Genomic DNA, 20,530 nt, shown 5'->3' with positions numbered 1-20,530 from the left:
GCTCATGGGGCTTTTGCTTTCACTAATTAATTCCTTATCTAAATATAAGTTGGACTATTCTTGTGAATTCCTCATTTAATTTTTAGTGAACTCCTCTATATCCTGAACATTTTTTCAACGTTTTTCCTACTTCTTCATCTGAAGCCTGGCTTTCCCTCCGTGCTTCCCCCGCAAACCCTCCCAAAAGGGGGCTGGCCCTTCTCTTTTCCCAGGCTCTTTCTTTATCTACATCTCTCCTGTTTTCATTGCAGGGGACTGTCCTGGCATCTCTCCTTCCATAGGTGCGTTGTTCACTTCTCCAACTTTCACGCTGTCAGAACTGACGCCCTGGGCACCCTCCCGACAGCTAGGCAACTTGTCTTCCTCCCTGACCTCTTGTTACTGAACTGAACTTGGGTCTTCTCACCTGGCAAAGCTTCTCTACAGACACGGGGTTGTGGAGAAGGCAAGCCCAGCATTAATTGCAGGGTTGCCAGCAAGGAGAATGGGCAGCTCGTGCTCAAAAGACCAGAACTTCCTGAGGGCTCTCAGAGAAAGGATTTTAAAGACAGGGTGAGGGAGCGGGTTTCGGGGAGTGGGACCAGCTCATGGACCTTATTCTGCTTGGCTGGTGCTGAGATGACAGGGTGGTATTTCAGAAGTCAGCATCGTCAACCTTCTCGTCCCAACCCATCTGGGGTCTACGGGCTTATGGTCAGCAGTTCCCATCTGGTGGGAGTCTGGTTTCTGTACAACAAGTTAGGGGTGAGCATCAGACATTGTTACCTGTGCGCTTCAGGGAGGAGCTAAGGGTCATAGGACTCTGCTGATCTGTCATTAAAATTGTCACCAGTTTCCAGCCCAGCAGCTCTTCTTTGTTTCTACACATTCACATTTTCCTCATCATTAACTTCTGAGCCAGAATTTTGAGACTCAGGGGAGACCTGATGCAAGTCCTTTGAGTTCATGAGACAGAGACATGAGGGTGGGGCTCTTACACCCCAGAGGGTCCTGAGGGTCCTGCTCCGGTTCACTCCCTGCTGCTGAGACTCAGCCCCATTTCTCATCCTTCTAAGCCCCAGACGTCACCTGCACGTCGCCCCACAGACACGGCCTCACAGTCTCTTAGACCATGTTCCCCTGGCCCCCCTCCAGCACCTCCTGGCCTATCCTACCTCCCCAGCCCTCAGTAATAGGGAACGAAGGGCATTTGAGTGCACAGGTTCTCTATCAAGATCTTGGTGGTGATTACATAGGTCTATTACGGTACATGTGAGAAGTCATCTAGTTGTGCACTTCATGTGAGGCACACCTCTACACAAAAGAAAAATTCGGGCTGGTTTGGAAAGAGCCTGGAGTGCGTACGTTCTACGTAGGTGAGAGGTGCCTGTGGAAATGGTAGACGCTGACTTTCATTCTTGCCTCAGAGAGGTTCCACCTTGTTGCGGAAGTTAGCTGTAGAGTTGACCAAAGACAGAGCCAACTTCTTCTCAAAGGAAGTTTGGATTTGCTCATGTATGGGGCGATTATTACTTGAGATCGTAGAATTCCATACATAGGCAACAGAAAATTAAAGGGGCAGGTGTTTACAGGTAGTTGTGTTAACAGTGGATGAGCCCAAGGCTATGAGGCTCCGGGTACTGTTTTCTAATGGGCCTGCTGAGACAGGCGAGCTGCAGAGATATTCCCGTGGACCTGAAGACTGGATTTGGTTGATATGAATGTTATTTCGATTCTAGTGCCGTGAACACTGAGCTTTTCCTTCTCGTGGTAGCTCAGTTTCTAAAGGTCATTTTCTGTTCATGACAGTCAAACTACATCCTGTAAAGAGTTTAGTTTTACTTTTAAGTGCATTTTATTATATGATAAACCTTTGAAAATGTATGCTTCACGTGTGAACTAGACGGCAATTGTCATTCAGGACGTTTGACTATTGAGTCTATACATCCAGCCCCATTTCAGATCTTATGTTTTACACTTTGCTGATTTTCCTAAATTTTCTGAAATAAGCTTCTGTTACTTTTAACTCAGAAGAATAATTCTATACATAATACATATTTATATATTTTAGTTATTGTGTGTATATGTGTGTGTGTGTATATATATATATATATATATATATATATATATATATATATACACACACACATATACACACATATATACATATTTGCTCCAGTGATCCTTCCCGAATTCCATACCCATCTACTGGGGCTTCAGCCACAATGTTTTTTTGTTTGTTTTATAAATTTATTTATTTATTTTTGTCTGCATTGGGTCTTCATTGCTGCACTCCGGCTTTCTCTAGTTGCGGTGCGTGGGCTTCTCATTGCGGTGGCTTCTCTTGTTGCGGAGCACGGACTCTAGGCGTGCGGGCTTCAGTAGCTGTGGCTCACGGGCTCTAGAGCACAGGCTCAGTAGTTGTGGCACACAGGCTTAGTTGCTCCGCGGCATGTGGGATCTTCCCGGACCAGGGCTCGAACCCGTGTCCCCTGCACTGGCAGGTGGATTCTTAACCACTGTGCCTCCAGGGAAGCCCTATACAATGTGTTTGTTTTTTGTTTTTGGCAGCGGTGAGCCGCTTCCAGGATCTTAGTTCCCAACCAGGGATTGAACCCGGGTCCTCCACAGTGAAAGTGCAGAGTCCTAACCACAGGACTGCCAGGGAATTCCCTCAGCTTCAATGTTTAACAAGCACCTCTCTAGACTACCCTGTCTCAAACCAAACTCCTACTTCTCCCTTGTATCTAAGAGGAGCACCTTCATGGAGACAGTGACCCAAACCATCTTCCTCACCTTTCTCGTGCCACCTAACAAGGAGGCCTGCCTGCTCCACCTTTTTAGAATTTCTCCTCCCACTTCATGTCTTCTTTCCTATATTACTGTCCCTCCAGCCCACCCTCTAAGTCATGGGGGTGATCATTCTGAAACACAAACTCACCAAAAATACCGATGCCTCTTGGATTAAATTCAAAGCCCTCAGCATGGCTGGGGACTCGATTACCTGACTCCTGCTGGTGTGAACCGGTCCCCACCCACACCCAGAACTTACGCTCCGGCTGGCCAGACCTCTGGAAATTACTTCACCTGCTGGGCTAATTTAACTGTCCTGCCTGTTCTCTTTAATGTTCTCACCATCCACCCACCACCATCCACCTACACATCTTTCAAGACTGAAAGTAACCTCCTACTCTGAATAGTTCAGCCCACTCACTTTTCACCAGATAGGCCCTATGGTTTTCAGCACCTCTGCTTGTGATGGACTCAAATGCCTTTAGCAGTTCTCCTCACATTTCCAGGCCTACCATATTCAAGACGCTCAAGAACCTGTTCTGGGACTGAAGGATCGGGATCGCCCGTTTGGTTCGGGCCATCCTAGCACCTGATATAAGCAGCCCTGCCGATGAGCAGAAGAGTGGGGACCAGATCTTTGGTCACATTGTTATGCCTTGGCTCTGCAGGAATGTGCTTTAAAGTAAAGTAAAGCAAACAGGATGCTGAGAAACTGGCCAACTGGAGACTTTCCTGATAGTCATTCTGGATATTTAAGATGAATAAATGCCTTCAGACTTGGGCTTGGATTAAGGGAGTCGGTTTGTCGACTGCTGCCTTACTGTGTGGACACAGCTGGTGCTAGACATTCGCATTTGATTATGTTTGACTTACTCTGATGTCTAAATCTATTTTTTGACAGGGAGACCTAAAAGAAAAAAAATCTGCCTTGGAGATTCTTTGTGAAACATTCAGGGCTATATTCAACTTCTTTCTTCCACACAAATCAGAATGGTGCCTTTAAATGAATAAGGAGTTCTAAGGTCACCCTCTGTTACACAGTGGGAAGCGGGACAGAGAAGAAAGGAATGTGTCGGAACACAGCGGGCCCGACCTTGCCACTGATCCTCTTCCTGTGGCCTAATTACAGCTGCTTTGTGGAGGGCCAATCATATAACAGACAAAATTGAGAGATTTTTACACTAGAACATTCTGCGTAGAGAAAAAAGTCTGCAGCAAACTGACAATTCCATCTGGAAATTAGTTTTGTCATTTGCTGTGGTGTCTTGAGTCCTAATAAACATGTTTTACAAAACATTAAGCTTCTGGCAATGTTATAATGAACGATGATTATATTATGTCTATTTTAAAAATCCTTTTTTCCTTTTTCTATCACAATAATTGGAAATGAATCAAGCAGCTGCCCCACGGTTTGAGAAGCAGCTGTTTCAGGGCTAAATCAACCCCAACTCCAGCAGCTCCCTAGGGATTTACTTTGAACGTTTCAATGGTAAGTGACAAAGTCCTCATCTTTAAGTATATTCTGATATGAGTCACACCCAGAGAACATGGGGAAAAGGAAAAGGGAGAGATAACACAAATAGTCAAGCTTTTTGTTTGTTTGTTTCAACTGCACACGTTAGGTTACTGCCAGAAGGCATGTTCATTTCTCCTGACCGAAAACCTTCATTCAAAAATGTCAATATCATTTAACAGCAAAAGCAATATAATTACTCAATTCAATAAACAGTTAACAAGACACAGACATTTTCAGCTAAAAGGGGACTTACAAGAGTGTACCTTTTAGTAATTTAGTAGTTAATTAGTAAAAAAAAAAAAATCTTTTTTTTAACAACATCTGGTGAACAGTCAGTCTCTAATTTCTGAAGTTTGGGAATGAAAAGCCACGGCACAAATTAATTGCTATGAACAGCCTGCCAGCTGTTTACCTTTATGCCAATCTCATCCCTACCAGACAAATACATTTCAAATGTGTTTCTGTATTAAAAACCAAAACAAAACAGAAAGCAATTGCAGATTTCTGGGTATGATTCAATGCCATTCAGTTTACTAAGTGCCCTCCATGGGTTACGATGCCTTCATGGCTTTGGTAGTAAAATCAGGCGTGTCGTAGAGAAAAAGGGTGAATGGCGATCGCTTCAGTTTGCTGCATCCTCCAGACAGGCCACGCCCAGGAGCGGGGTGGGCAGAAGTGGCGCCGGATCACCTGCCTCACCTCAGCTGGTACCTCCCATGCCCTCTTTTCCCTGTGAGAGGGGTTAGTGTGAACGATCTCATGAACAGATTAGGACAAATCTACCTCTCACAAGAGCCAGTGGTCTGTGCCACGCTGTCAATGCCGCAACAGTAACGGACAGGATGGCAGTGGGTAGCACCAACATCCTGAAATACTTATATTGTTCTGAAGTTTAATGACTTGACAAAGCCCGTCTCTTTTAAAATTTTTAGGAAGTTTTACGGCTGAGTTAATTTACATGCCTGGTTTACCCAGACAGTATCGGGCTACATTTTGCTTCGAAATGCATGACATCAGCCACTGACATGTAACCGAGGCCAAAACTTGATCTTGGTTAGAGCAACACCTTGTATTGATTAGGTCTCTTTCTTCTAAGAAACACACAGTATGTTCACGTTCATAATATGCGTCCTCACAGAAGCCACTTGAATTTTCAAGGATAAGGCGTAGCTTCAGTTTATGGATGAGAAAATAAAGATGAAGGACCCACTTCAAGCAGAAAGTTTGTCCTTACTGGGAGGCGCTCTTTAGCGGTAAGAAAGTTGGGCTATAAGTCAAAGGGGTTAGTGTGACCTTCCACAGTTTGCCATAAGCTTTGAGAAATTGGACAGGCCACCTGTTCTTCCACTGCCCTGCCTTCTCCATCTCTGAGCGGAGGTAAGTTCAGTTCATTTTTGTATCTTCAGAACTATAGATTCAGAGTGGCAATGGGTAGCTAGCTACATGATTTCTATAAAAACCCTTTTGAAAAAAGTACAAGTTAGACACTGTATGGGAAAATGTCTTCTAAGAGAGCAAACCCGGGTCTTGTCTTTCCGGAGGTGCACTGCGGCAGCTGCCTGTCCTGGGAGGCGAGACCCCTCGGGGAAGGGTGGGTTGTCACCACGAGGCTCTGAGCGGGTTCTGCAAAGTGAGGGTAGGCGCACCATGTGTGGATTTGGGGGAAGCAATTGTCACAGGTCTTCTAGGGAAAGAGGCGGCGGGAACTGAGGTCGTCCTCAGGGAAGGGAGCTGAGGGAAAGAGCAAAGCTGCTGCACGGGAACTTTATTTACCTCCTTTGGGGTGTGTGCAGCTTGAGGCTTCATCCACGTGCCCGGGTCCTGAGTGGACAACCCGGTGTCAGCCACATGGGTCTGGCCGGACTGCCATGAAGCTGAGGAGAGGGGCTGGCTCGCGGGGTTTCCGGGGAGGTTGCCCCCGGGGGCTTGCTTACACCCAGGAGGCAAATTTGTCAGGGAGGAAGGAACATCTGACCAGAAACCTGCAGATTAGCTGCAAAATGTGTCCCATCACTGCGGCAGAAGGAAAGGTGATTTTTAAAATATTTGCATCATGCATTTAAGTTCTTCATAATTTAGGCTTCGTGAACAGGGACCAAAAGAAACAGTCATGCAGATTCGTCCTCTTGTAGAGCGCGGACAAATGTGATGCTTTGATTTTGTCTCCAGTTTAAGTCTAACCGAGTGCGTGGACTTTTCTTAAACAGAAGAGAAAGTGGCTCTGCACGAAGGAGCTGAGGACACAGTTACAGACGAAGGGGTTGACGTTTTACTGTAACTTCTGTTACACAGTAAGAGCAGTGCAGTTGTTAGCCTTTATTATTATTGTGCCAAAGACTACTTGTCAAAAATATGAAATAGGAGAAACACATCTTCCAGTTAGAGAGAATTACCTCTTAAACTAAACTCAGAATTGTCCAAGGATTCTGATTTCATTGGCCTGGACATTTTTAGAGCTCCCAGGTGAGAGAATGCGCAAAGTTGAGAACCTTGCCTTCAATAGACCCATAGCTGAATTCTTTCAGTGAGAGAGGGGAAGAGAGAAAAAATCTCTAAGAGATGGAAACAGCTCTACTTGTACAATGTTTTCACTATGATAGTGCTGGTTGAGGGATGGGGCATTGATAATATTTACGGGAAATATGACAGTTAAAGTTAGTTTGGGGTGTTAAGTATTTTATTCCTCTGATCAGTACTCACGCGGGTCTTTGGCTTCTTGTCAGTGGTCTGGTTGGTTTGTCTGTTTTCTAGTTTGGTTCAGATTCTATCATAGGAGACAAAAGATTCACTCCCCTGGCTGGCAACAACGTAATCAAAGTGCAAATCTGTGTTTATTCCACAGGTAAATGATAGAAATCTCTGTGTTACTATTCTAATTGTGTGACACTCTCATAGTTGTGTGGAGGAATCTCACTGTTATTTTAACGTGTGATTCCCTAATCCCTGTGATGCTGAGTATCTTTTCATGTGCTTATTTGCCATCTGTACATCTTGTTTGGTGAGGTGTCTGTTCAGACCCCATTTTGTAATTGGGGTGTTTGTTTCCTTTTTTCCTATTACTTTTGTCATTTATTTACATAGTTTTTGACAAAATTGTATATATCTAAGGTGCACAACACGACTGATACATGTACACAGAGTGAAATGATTCTTATAGCCCAGCTACTAACATATTACCTCCTCACATGGCCCATGGCTTTGGTGTGATGAGCGTACCTAACATCTACTCTCTTAGCATATTTCCAGCATTCTCTGCAGTATTATTTAGCCGTCATGCCGTTCACTTGGTCTCTAGACTTGTTCTACATACCGTAACTTCGTGCCCTTTGACCAGTGTCTGCCCCCTGCCCACCCTGCGAGCCAGCCCATGGTAACCACCTTCTACTCTCTGCTTCTATGAGTTTGATGTTTGTTTTCTTCTTATTTTTTTTTTTAAATAGTGCATCTTTTATTTTCTATCTCTATTTCTACTTTGAGGTTTATTTAGAAAGCAACCTTTTGAAACCTCACCCCGACAAGACAAAATGTGAGCTCTTTTCTTGCCATCCACAGCCTTTTATTTATTTATTTGTTTGTTTGTTTGTTTGTTTGGCTGTGTCAGGTTTTAGTTGTGGCACGCGGGATCTTCATAGAGGCATGCGGGATCTTTTGTTGCGGTGCACAGGCTCCAGGATGCGTGGGCTCTGTAGTTTGTGGTGCTTGGGCTCTCTAGTTGAGGCGCACGGGCTCAGGAGTTATGGTGCACGGGCTTAGCTGCCCTGCGGCTAGTGGGATCTTAGTTCCCCAGCCAGGGATTGAACCTGTGTCCCCTGTATTGGAAGGTGGATTCTCTACCACTGGACCACCAAGGAAGTCCCTGTTTTCTTATTATTGAGTTTTAAGAGAAATTTGTATATTTTGTATACCAGTCCTTTATCAGATATGAGTTTTACAAATATTTTCTCCCAGTCTATGCTTTGTCTTCTCAATCTCCTGAGTGTCTTAAGCAGAAGTTATTAGTTTTAATGAAGTTCCACTTACCAACTTTTTCTTTCATGATCCTGCTTTTGGTGTTGTACCTAAAAAGTTATCACCAAACCCAAACTCAAAGTCTCCTAGATTTTCGCCTATGTTATCTACTGGGAGCTTTATAGTTTTGCATTTTCATCAGGTCTGTGACCCATTTTGAGTTAATTATTATGAAGGGTGTGAGGTCTGTGTCTGGATTCAGTGTTTTGCCTGTGGGTCCCAGTTTCTCCAGCACCACGTTTTAGAAAGACTGCCCTTCCTTTATTGAGTCGCCTTCACCCCTTCGCCAAAGGTCAGTTCACTGCGTCTGTGCTGGTCTGTCTCTGGGCTCGCCATGCTGCTCCACGGATCTATGCGTCTTACTTTTCCACTAGTGCCACACTGTCCTGATCACTGTAGCTTTGTAGAAAGTCTTGAAGTCGGGTAATGCCACTTCTCCAACTTTGTTCTTCTTCAGTCTTTTGTTGACTGTTCTGGGCCTTTTGTCTCTCCATATAAACTTTAGAATCAGATTGTCAATATCCATAAAATAACTTGCCGAGATTTACATTGGGATTGCGTTGAACCTATGGGTCAAGTTAGGAAGAACTGACATCTTAATTGTATGTCTTCCTGTCCATGAAGATACTATCTCTCCATTTATTTAGATCTTGGATTTCTTTAATCAGTTTTGTTGTTTTCCTTATATAGATTTTGTACATATTTTGTTAGGTTTATACCTAAGTTTTAATTCTTTGGTGTTAAATGATGTGTTTTTAATATCAAATTTCAGTTATTTACTGCTGATATCTGAGAAAGCAATTGAATTTTGTGTATTAACCTTGTATCCTGCAACCTTAATATACATGCTTATTAGTTTGGGATTGTCTACATAGACAATGATATTATCTGCAAAAAAAGATAGTTTATTTCTTCCTTCTAAACTTGTAAACTTTTTATTTCCTTTTCTTATTTTATTGCATTAGCTAGGACTTCTAATACAATGTTCAACAAGAGTGGTAAAAGGGCAAATCCTTGCTTGTTCCTAATCTTAGGAGCAAAGCATCTAGTTTCTCATCATTATGTATGATGCTAGCTGTGGATTTTTTTATAGATGATCTTTATCAAGTTGAGCCTACTCCCCTCTATAAATTTTTAATTAGAAAATATCATACAAATAATATACATGAACGCATTCTCAGTGCAAAGAACTTAGTAAAGAACCATATATGATAAAACATTTATTTTACTCTTTCGTCATCCCTGGTCTCCATTCCCAGTCATACTTGTATTCTCAGAGGTGATGTTAGTAGGTTTATGTATATTACTCCACATAATCTTCTGTGCACACACATTTGTATCTGCTCGGCAGTTTGGAGTTATTGCTTGGTTTTCCTTCTCATGTATGGAATCATGCTATGTGGCAAGAACATCTGTTGTCTGGCCATTATGTACTAGGCACCATTCCACACATACTCATTCATGCAATCTTCACAACATTGCCTTTGAAGTAGATGCTATTATTATTCTTATTTTATGGGTAATGAGCAGACAGCAAAGTTAACTAGTCTCTGTTCAACTGAAACTACTCCTTCCAAGGTCAGCTATGGCCTCCGCACTTGCTAAATCCAGTCCTCGTCTTTTTGATCCATCAGCTGGTGATCCCTCCTTCCTCTACGATGTGCATTTACACTTGGCTTCCAAGAAGTCGCGCTTACTCAGTTTTTCTTCTATCACACTGGTCACTCTTTTTCTATCTCCCTTGCTGGTTCCACCTATTATCACTGAGTGAATGAATGTTGGAGACCACAGGGCTCAGACTTCCGTTCTTTCCTCTGTTTAGCCACATGTATTCCCTTGGGATCTCATCTAGTCTCTCGACTTTGAAGACCAGCTACGTGCTGACAGCTCCCAAACGTATACCTCTGTCTCTGAGCACCCTTCCAAATTCACATTTGTAAATCCAGTTGCCTATTCAGTGCATCCAGTTGACATTTAAAAGACAATTGAAACTCAACCAGTCTAAAATTGAACTCCTGATATTTTCCCCCTACAGGCTCCACCTATGGTTCCCTCTGAGACTTTCTAAATCGCATGCAAATGTGTCTCATTGGTGGACTCTGCTACATACACCAGATTCCCATGTTCAGGGGAGTACGGGAAATGTTGTTCTTTATTTTGTATCCTGTCCAAACAGAAAGGGGGTCAAAGAGGGTTAAACGAGCCATGACAAGTGTTTACCACTGTCAGTTTACTTATCTATTTTTCAAGAAATAAAAACGTTTGAAAATTTTATAATTTATTCATTAATGCCTTTATTTTAATTTTTCTTTGCTTTCCTTAAGTTTCTTATAATGTTCTTTTTCTAAATATTTGAATTGGATGCTTAATTTATAGATTTTCATCCTTCTTATTCTGGTATATATATTTAGGGCTATATATTTTCCTCTGAGCAGTACTTTCTTGTATCTTATAAGGTCTGATATTTAGTGTTTCCATGAAAACTTACAGTAATTTCTATAGTTTCATGAAAAGTTTATAGCTATTCTTTGTTTAAATGAGAGTTCTAAAATTTTCAAGTGACGGATTTTTTGTTTCCTGTATTATTATTAATGTATAGTTTTATTTCCTTTTGTTCTGAGAATGGAGCCTGTGTTATACTTTTTAAAATTTATTGAGCGATTTTTATGACCTACTATATGGTCAATTTTATGAATGTTCCATGTTTATGTGAAAATAAGATATATTTTTTTCTTTAGGGCACAGAGTTCAATGTACATCCATATATATGTATCTCATTATATTAATTAGATCTTTTTTGATCACTTGATCTGTCCTGGGTTGACGCAATGTGAAATAAAGTTTCCTGAAAGTAATGTACCTCTGTATATTTCTTCTTATATTAATTATATAATTTGATTTATGAATGTAGGTACTGTATTATTTGGTTTATAGAATTTAATAAATTTACCTTCTTTACTTGACTTAATACTTTTGCTCTGGGACTTCCGTAGTGGCACAGTGGTTAAGAATCTGCTTGCCAATGCAGGGGACACGGTTTGATCCCTGGTCCAGGGAGATCCCACATGCCGTGGAGCAACTAAGCCTGTGCGCCACAACTACTGAGACTGCGCTCTAGAGCCTGTGAGCCACAACTACTGAAGCGCGTGCGCCCTAGGGCCCGCGCACTGCAAGTACTGAAGCCCGCGTGCTCTAGGGCCCACGTGCCACAACTACTGAGCCTGCGTGCTGCAACTACTGAAACCTGCGCACCTAGAGCCTGTGCTCCACAACAAGAGAAGCCACCGCAATGAGAAGCCCACGCACCGCAACGAAGAGTAGCCCCCGCTCGCGGCAACTAGAGAAAGCCCGCACACAGAAACAAAGACCCAACACAGCCAAAAAATAAAACCAAAAAAACTTTTGCTCTTAAATCAGTCTTAAATCATATTAAATCAACAACTTTTGGGGGGGTTTGTATTTGCCTAATATACTTTTACCATCATTTATTTTAATGTTTAGATTACAAATGGCATAATGTGGTACAACCTTTAAATCTGCTTCTGTTATTAAGAATGTTTTGCCCATTTGCATTTTCTGACCTGACCCTTATACCAATTCCTATGTGCCACAATATTTAACATTATACCTTCGATTTAAATTTTAATTTTTTTCATAATATGGTTTGTATTTTCTTTATTCCTTTTTCACTATTTCTTCTGATAACTTGGATGGTTTGAATTTTGTTCTGATGGTTAACTTTATAAATTTACTTTACATTTCTTTAGACAATATCCTTTGACTTGCTTCTGTGAACATTATTATAATTAATATACTTTCCTTTCTCATCTTTTTTCGTTCCCCTCCATCATGCAGTCTTATTTATTTTATTCTTCTTAGTGTTATTTTATATCTTTAAATATACCTTTATTACTTGACTCATCAGCTTCAGGTGGCATAACTGTCTATCCAGCGTAAAAGACAAGGATGAAATCAGCATATTTATTCTTTTTTGCACCTTCATCTTTTTTTCTTCTCACACCTTTTGTGGTATTATTTCTACATTGAGAAGATTTATAAAATTTACTGTATTCAGCCCGTATTTCCTTTAATCCTAATCCTGCAGTTTGATGGATTCAGTGTTCACTGCTAGTTTTTGGCCAGAGTCCGTCCTTTACTGATTTCTTTAGTAAAGGGTCATGGGAGCTGAGTTCTTGCCTATTGTGAACTTCTGCTGTTGCCTTTTTGTGTGAGTGAGAGCTCAGTTGGCCTCCTTCAGTTACATTCTCAGACCTCCTCTCACGCCACTGAGGCCACCACAGGCACTGGCACCTGTCTCCTGATGTCACACGTGGCTGTGAGAGAAGCTGAGGCCGGCCTGACAGTTTCTTCTTAGAGATGATCCACCTAATGTGTGTCTCTCCTTCGTTTGGTTTGGATGCTCAAGAGATGCTTTCTTTTTTTGTTGTTTTTGTTTTTGTTTTTGTTTTTGCGGTACGCGGGCTTCTCACTGTTGTGGCCTCTCCCGTTGCTCCGGACGCGCAGGCTCAGCGGCCATGCACGGGCCCAGCCGCTCCGCGGCATGTGGGATCCTCCCGGACCGGGGCACGAACCCGCGTCCCCTGCATCGGCAGGCGGACTCTCAACCACTGCGCTACTAGGGAAGCCCCCCTGCATGTGTTTTAATCCTGGTATCAAACTTGTGCTGTCAGAAGTGCAGGAAGTGTGCCCACATTATACTCAGGTTACTACCTGCTGCAGTTGTGTCTAGATCTGCTGGTCAGACGGTGACATCCTGCCACTTTGGGTGGAAAGTAGGTTATCATTGCATAGTCTCTAAACATCTGTTCTAGGCTGTAAGTTTTGATACACACTGGACGTTTTTGAAGGATCTAATTTGACCACAAATTAATAGAGATAATTACTGGGGAGGAAAAGGGGACTTATAAACCAGAAATGTGAAAATATAAAGTGTCATGATGTTTTGAATTTTATATGTATATATATGTGTGTATATGTATCTCCGTGTGCGTGTGCATGTGTGTGTGTATACACACATTTCTGGATTATACATGTGTATGTTAATGTATGTAGGTGTATATGGCAAAGCATGTTTGAGGAAATACGCTAAAATGTTGAGAGGATACCTCTGAAGTGGAATTTTATATGATTTTTCTTTACTTCTTTGCATTTTACAAATTATCTAGAGTGAACATGTATTATTTTTGTAACCAGGAGAAATAAAGATTCTTTTTAAAAGTAAAAAAAAAAATTCAAGTGTGCTTTCATATGATATATGTACATGCTTTTTTCTGATGCGGTACAAACGTTATACATTTGCACGTTGGGTAGGAATACCTTTGTCTCCCACATTTTCAATCCATTTACATCTTTAAGCTGTAAGAACTGAGACAAGTCAGCCAGTTTTCCCTTATCTCTGAACTTTGATTGGAAAAAATGATGCTGTTGCCCCTAAAAGTCACATAATAATTTCATCTTAGGCCAACTGAACCTTAAAGTAAGTGAAATAGCGACCACTCAACTATGGACAAACGATTTTAAATCTTGGGGTCTCATTACATTGGGAATGTGCAATGTTTAATTTCATGTGTCAGTTTGGCTCATACCCAGTTACCTAATTAAATGCCATGAAGAGATTTTGTAGATGTGGTTAACATCTACCATCAGTTTACTTTAAAAAGTAAAATGGAAAACGTAGGTAGGCGTCACCCTATCCGGCAAAGGCTGTTAAGAGCAAAACTGAGGTGTCCCGGAGAATTTATGCACAAGACTATGGCGCTGACTCCTGCCTGCCAGCCGCACACATGTTGGACCAGCCGAGTTCCTTCAACGCAGTCAATCTCTTTCTCTCCTACTGTTCTATCTGTCTATCTATCATCTACCTACTATCTACCTATCTACCTACCTATCTATAACTAATCTATGTATCTATCATCTATCTACCTATCTATCTAATCTATGTATCTTATCTATCATCTATGTATCTATCTACCCATCTATCTGTCATCCATCTATCTCTCCTATTGAATGATTCCATTTCTCTAGAGAACCCTCACTGATACAGATTTTGGTACTGGGAAGAGGGGTTCTACTGTAACAAACATCTAAAACTGTGGAAGTTCCTGCTGTCTTAGGGAATATAGATTGTCATGATCAGAACGTTGCTAGAGATGTGAACCTTAAAGGTACCTCCGGTGAGACTTGAGAAGGAAGTGAGAAAAATGTTATTGGACACTGGAGGTGAGCCTTGTTATGTGATGGTAGGGAATTTGGCTGAATTAAGTTCTATGTTGGGTGGAAAGTGATGAACCTGGCTATTTAGCTGGGGAGATTTCCAAGCAAGGTGTGACGGAGGGAGTGGCCCGGTTACTCCTTGCTGTTTACAGTAAAATGCGTGAGGAAGGAGATAAACTGCAGAGGGGACTGGAAAACAAAAAGAACAAGCATTTGATGATTTGGAAAATTCTCAACCTATCCATATGGCCGAAGATGCCAAGGTGTGCTCTGGAGAAAGGGCTGAGGGTGAGGCTGGATAAGCTTTGGTGGAGAGATTAGGTTTAACCCTTGTGGGTCCCTGAACCATTGCAGCAGGAGTAAGGGACAGGGATCGGCTGGTCCAGGAAAAACCCACGGAGGACCCTTGCATCTGGCGACATTGGAACCTGTGATATCCATGGAAGACCAACTGGATTTATGAGAACGTCATTCCAGCAGGAACACTGCCAGCTTGGACTGGAGTGGACAGACACAGGATGAGATGAGGGAAGCGTGTCAGGCTTCTGGGCTCCACGGGTGGGAACGCATTGCCCAGAGAGCAGGGCGGATCGGACTTTTCCTGGGGCCTCCGTGGGCCTGGAGGTCAAAGCGTGGAGACCCATGGGATTATCCCCGGGCCTTGAAACCTGGCAGAATTTGCCCTGCTGTGTTCTGAACTTGCTTGAGACAAGTGGCCCCTTTGTCCCCCATCTAGGACTAGGAAGCCTATCCCCTGCCTGTCCCACCTTCGCATGTTGGAAGCAGTTAACTTGTTTTCTAGTTTCACGGGTCCCCAGAGGGAGAGGTATTTTGTCCCAGGAAGGCTCATACCCGGGGCCTCATCCATATCTGGTTTAGACAGTGAGACTGGGACTTTTTGAGCAGATGGTATTTATTTGAAATTTTGGACTTAGAGGTGATGCTGAGATAAGACTTTTGGGGAAGTTGGGATGGGGTGAATGTAATTTACACGTGGGATGAACGTACATTTCGGGGCCAGCAGGGGGCCTCTTCAGGGTCGAAGGCATCCCTCCAAAAGTCATGTCCACCTGGGATCTCAGAACGTGATCCTATTTGGAAGTAGGGTCTTTGCAGGTGTCAGTGGTTAAGGTAAGGTGTGGTCACACTTGAGTAGGGTGGACCCTAAGTCCTAAACGTCTGGTGTCAGAGAGGACCCCGGGTGACCGCAGAGGTGGAGAGTCCAGCTTCCAGAGTCACGGGGGAGAGAGTGAACACACCGCTGCTGTTTGAAGTTACCCAGTGCGTGACGGTTTGTTCTGGCAGCTGTAGGGAGCTGACCCAGAGTGGTCATGCATTTCCTTACGTCCACAACAGGAAGCAGTAGGAGGAAGGGGGGCTCACCTTGCTTTCTCTAGCCCGGGGCGCGTGTTCCCCAGCAGGGCCAGTTAAAGGTGAAGTGGAGTGTTGAGGGTGCGACCGTCCAGATGGCCATCGTGGCCACACGCCGCCCGACTCACGCGCTGATTTGTGCAGCCAAAGCAGCCCGGGGAGGAAACGCGGCACCCTCCTCCCAGGAGCTCCCGAGGTTCCGAGAAACACGTCTTCTTCGGTCATCACTGGTTTTGGCCCCAGAAGAAGAACGAGTTCTTTGCTGGTATTTTAGCTTCTGATTTTCATTTTGTTGCTTTCTAATGCTAATTGCCTTGACCGAGATTTCCTCTGGGGATTCACACACGTGAAGTGTGGGCAGCCGCTTGCGGGGCCGGCACCCCACACTCAGGCCAGAGTGTTTACTCGGCAAAATGCAACTTCCTGTTTCAGAGAAAAAGGATTTAAAAAGGATTTTTAATGGGCTCCCAAGGCTTCTTGAATAGCAAATAGCTTTTAAAAGACAACGCTTTAATGGGATATGGGTAACCAGTTCAAAAACAAAAGTATTGAATATCCCTTTAAATGTACATGGGTTTAAAACACAAGAAGGGAATAGATTGGGCAGCTTCTTCTGGATTTTACAGAATTCAAAATGCTTGAAAAATTTCTACACATACGCCCAAACACAACCGCAAAGACTTTATCAACGACCTGGGGAGGTAGCAAAAGTGATGGGTGCAAATCCAAGCAGCTTGTGGGTGGCCGTGCCGGATGGAAATGGTTATCTCTCCTGGGACCCCCTCCTCGGAGGGTGAGGGGCACCAAGAGAGCCGGGGCGGAGGGGGAGAAGCAGCCCCGTGCACCGCCGACCTGGCTGATCTCAGTCCTGCGGGGCCATCTGCTACACATTTTATTTGCTCACGTTTGGAAGATAGTGGACAACAGATCTTCGTGTCAGCCGTGGATTTTGCGACAGCGAATTAGCATGTTCATTCGGCAGAAAGTAAGCAAGGCTTAGTGCAGAGCTGGTTCATTGTAGAGCCTCCCTTTGTGCTGCTCAGTGAAGTGGTGCTGATGAAGCCCAAACAAATAGCTTTGTGCCCTGTAAGCCTGGGGAACGTACTTCTGGGCTGAATCCCCGTGGGCAGTGACAGGTGGGTACCTGGCGGGACCACAGGCTTCTGAGTGTGCAGCAGCTGCTCCTTAGCAACCTGGGTCTTGAACTAACAAGTTACTACACTGGCTTTAGGACAGAGAAGGAAAAGGTAGATACAGTCAGTTCTGACAAAGCCCAGCCTCTGTTAAGTGCCTACTGTGTGCAGGAAGCAGGTGAGCCACCGGGACCCCAGGGAGAGCGGGAAGGCGGGGCCTGCTTGTCTCAGTTTGGGCCGCAGAAGCAGATGCTGACATGAGGATTCGAGGACCACGGGTGTATTTAGCGTGATCTCAGGAAGCACGGGCAGAAACGTGGAACACATGAGACCAGCTGCATGGTGGGCGCCTGCTAGTTCCACCGGGATTCCAACGGGATGCAGCCTGAGGCTGGTCCACCCAGAGCGAGGGAGACGGGGCAGCGCACCCGCCATGGCTGCTTCGGGAGCACCACCGGCCTGGAGGTCCAGCTTTCCCGAGCAGGCGGGGCGGGAGCCGGGGGCTGCTCGGCAGGTGCTGAGGGCCGAGCATGGGGTGAAGGGTGCCCGACAGGTGCAGGAGTTCAGAGGAGGGTGCGCGTCATGGGATGTGGCAAGGGGGACCTTTACGGACAGGGTGGGGACGGAGGGCACAGAGAGTCAGGGAGGTGGGGGGTTCTCAGGGGCTCCCGAAAGCCTGAGCTGATGGCGGAAGTTTGACTGAGGTGCATCTGCTCAGGGGTGCCCTGCGGGGCACCCGGCTGGCCGATCATGGACCGTGTTGCAGGACCGCAGATATTCAGCGTGGAATTTGAGCAGAGGCACGTGAAGAAGAGCTTGGGTGTGGAGACCCTCCTGCTTGTCTCCCAGTATCCACCTTCTCACCGCCCAGAGCAGTAGGGTTTTCAGCTGGGTCCATAGCTGGCCAGACGCGTGCAGACGTCATCCCAGCCTCTCTGGCAGCCAGGTGTGGCCAGATGCCTAAGTTCTGGGGGAGGTGTGTCGGGGGGGGGGGTGAATGGAAGGCGTGGAAGCCCCGTGCCCCTGCTGGACAGCTCCCCCCTTCCTCTCCCCTCCTCCCTCGTGGCTGGAGTGTGCGCTTGGTGGGGGAGCATCAGGCGGATGAAGGTGGCACTTTGGGTAGAGCAGAGAATCAGGGCAGGGGGACCCTGAGCGCCTGGAAACCTTATGGAGCACAAGCACCCGTCAGCCAGGCTACACCTGTGTTCAAAAGTTAGGGTGGTGAGCCCAGCAGGAATACTCAGAGCAAGCCTGGGAGGGAGGGAGGCAGGAGGGCCACGCGTGCTTCTCAGCAGTCCTGATTCTGCGGCTGGTGTATCTGTTACGCTGAGCTTTTGCATATGGTTCTGATGCTTAAATCTTGGATTGTTACTCCTTTTAGACCTCAATTTGCATATTTGCAAACTGACATTATGGTGACAAGAGTCCCTAAAATATTGGAAGGGGGGTCAGGACTGAGAGACTGATGTAGAGGAGAGTCCAGGAGGTTCACGGAGGGTCTCGGGAGATGGCCTGAGGGAGAGAAGACGCTGAAGACCACGTCCTGGGAAATGCTGAAGGCGAAGAGCCAGTGGGGCGGGACCCTCAGCCCGCTGGGCCCACGTATGTCTGTGCGTGCGTGAGAACGTCTGTGAAGGAGGGGCATCTGGCTGAGAAAATGGATGGGGTCGGGGTGCCTTGGGAGGCTCTGCAGTAGCAATCATCTTAAACGAATTAAGCTGACATTTGGCAATTAACAAATTGTAATATTGCCCATTTATAATCTAATCGAATAAAATAGCCCAGATTTGTGTAACACAGCACATCAGAGATGAAGATCGCACGTGCCTTTACTCTCAGTGGCTTTGTGATGCTGACGCTAATGTGGGATTAGAATTGAAGAGCGGGCGGCTGTGCTTAGGTCCCACCTCTTGGCCAGAGGCATCAAAACAGCATCCTCTGCCTGCATCCTAGGGACGGTCCCAGGCAGTGAGCAGTGCCCGGAAGGCACCCTCTGAAGACCTGGGAGCCGAGTCTCCTCCTTCGGGTGCCCCACGTGGGCACACGTCCCTGGAGCATTCAGAGCAGGGGCCTCAGTGCTGTGAGTTGAGCTGCCTTGTGTCGAGTCTTGTGCCTTTGGGAACTTTGTGCCTAAACCCCACAAAGAGCTTCCCAGGGGTCGCGTCGCTGGTACAGGGTAGAGGCCCAGGAGGTGTGTGGGGCAAGTCAGCCCATGGGTGGGCCACAGGCTGGGTGGGCCGCCGGGGCCTGTGTGAGGGGTGGCTGAGCAACCCAGGCCTTCAGGAAATGTGTGCTTGCTAGAACCTCTGTTCCTTGGGTGGGCGGGGGGTGTGCATCCCAGCTTTTGTTCAAGCTTCTTTTCTCTGTTGAGGGCTCAGAGAGACTCTGTGACCTGTCCCTTGCCTAATCAGCCTCTTTCTATAGATCAATACGTACATTCATGTCTTTAACTTTTATTGGGCGGTAATTTTGCGACCCATATGTACTTCATTAGTATGTAAAATGCTCTGCTATTTGAGCCGAAATAATATGCAGCCTGTCTGAAAAGTCTGGCAACAGAGGATAAACTTATTTCAATAGTTTATTAGTTACATTTTCAAAGGATATACTTAATACGTTTCCCCTCAACCTCCAGACACCTTTTTAGGTAAAGTAACTCAATTTAAAACAAGAAGTCTGATCGTTAGCCTGAAAAAATACAATAAATATACTATTTTCCCCATGTTTCCAGAATATTTGGAGTGTACTTATTGCGATTTTGTTTCAGATTAACAATAGGATCATTTTTAATTTTAAATTTAGAGGTACTTCATCTGAAAAGCTGTCTGGAGGTTGAGAAAAAACATATTGAAGATTTTTTTTTATAATGTAAATAACATGTTTAAAAGTAAGATTTTCATGTGTTTATGGAATTCTTGTACATCGTGTAATTGATAAGCGTCTCGGAAAGTTTATTTTAAATTCTTTGTTATTGGTTTGGTTAAAAGAGACCAAGTGCTCCGACATTTATTTTCAACTGTCTACTCATAATAAGTTCAGAAATAAAATATAAAGATTGAGGTTTTGGCTTGACCCAAACTTTACACTCTGCAAAAAATATTTTAAAAGGAGAAAATAATAAATTCGAAGTAGGAAATAGGGAGAAGCGCCTGACAGTCTCCATCAACGACCTGTCTTTGCGATAGAGCTCCACATGCTCTGTAAACCTTTACGAGGACTTCATGCCTGGGGCCTGCAGGGGGCTGAGATGAGATTGTTTTAAACTGATGCAGTGTTCACAGGCCAATGCCCTTCACTGAGTGAAACCATCTTGTTTGCAGATTGGGGCACATTGCACCGTCAGCGTGGGTCAGGAGACCCCTCAGATCCCTGGGTTGGGTGGTGTCGTAAACAAATCCCAGTTTTGTTCCCACAGCTTATCAGGATCTCATCCAACCTTTGATGTATTTATGTCCAAGTTCAAGGATTCTGGGAGAAGCTCTGCCGCGCTCTCTGC

The 20,530-nt window shown here is 44.7% G+C and overlaps 1 long non-coding RNA gene across 3 annotated transcripts in view; it reads left to right on the top strand.

The window, feature by feature from the left end:
- LOC132527796 (uncharacterized) overlaps nucleotides 1-12,802 on the top strand; it is a 48,215-nt gene extending 35,413 nt beyond the window's left edge. Inside the window, exons 3-5 of one of the 3 annotated variants that reach the window (XR_009543096.1) lie at nucleotides 4,172-4,261; nucleotides 7,040-7,130; nucleotides 11,035-11,187. This is a non-coding gene — a long non-coding RNA (uncharacterized LOC132527796). Of the gene's footprint in view, nucleotides 1-4,171; nucleotides 4,262-7,039; nucleotides 7,131-11,034; nucleotides 11,188-11,289 lie in introns of those variants that run through there. The other 2 variants (XR_009543097.1, XR_009543098.1) reach the window with 2 other exon arrangements.
- The last annotated feature ends 7,728 nt before the right edge of the window (nucleotides 12,803-20,530 follow it).

The sequence above is a fragment of the Lagenorhynchus albirostris genome, chromosome 10, assembly GCF_949774975.1.
Source record: "Lagenorhynchus albirostris chromosome 10, mLagAlb1.1, whole genome shotgun sequence".
Taxonomy (NCBI): Eukaryota; Metazoa; Chordata; class Mammalia; order Artiodactyla; family Delphinidae; genus Lagenorhynchus; species Lagenorhynchus albirostris.
The sequence above is the reverse complement of the archived record's forward strand: the minus strand, read 5'-3'. Positions and strand labels throughout refer to the sequence as shown.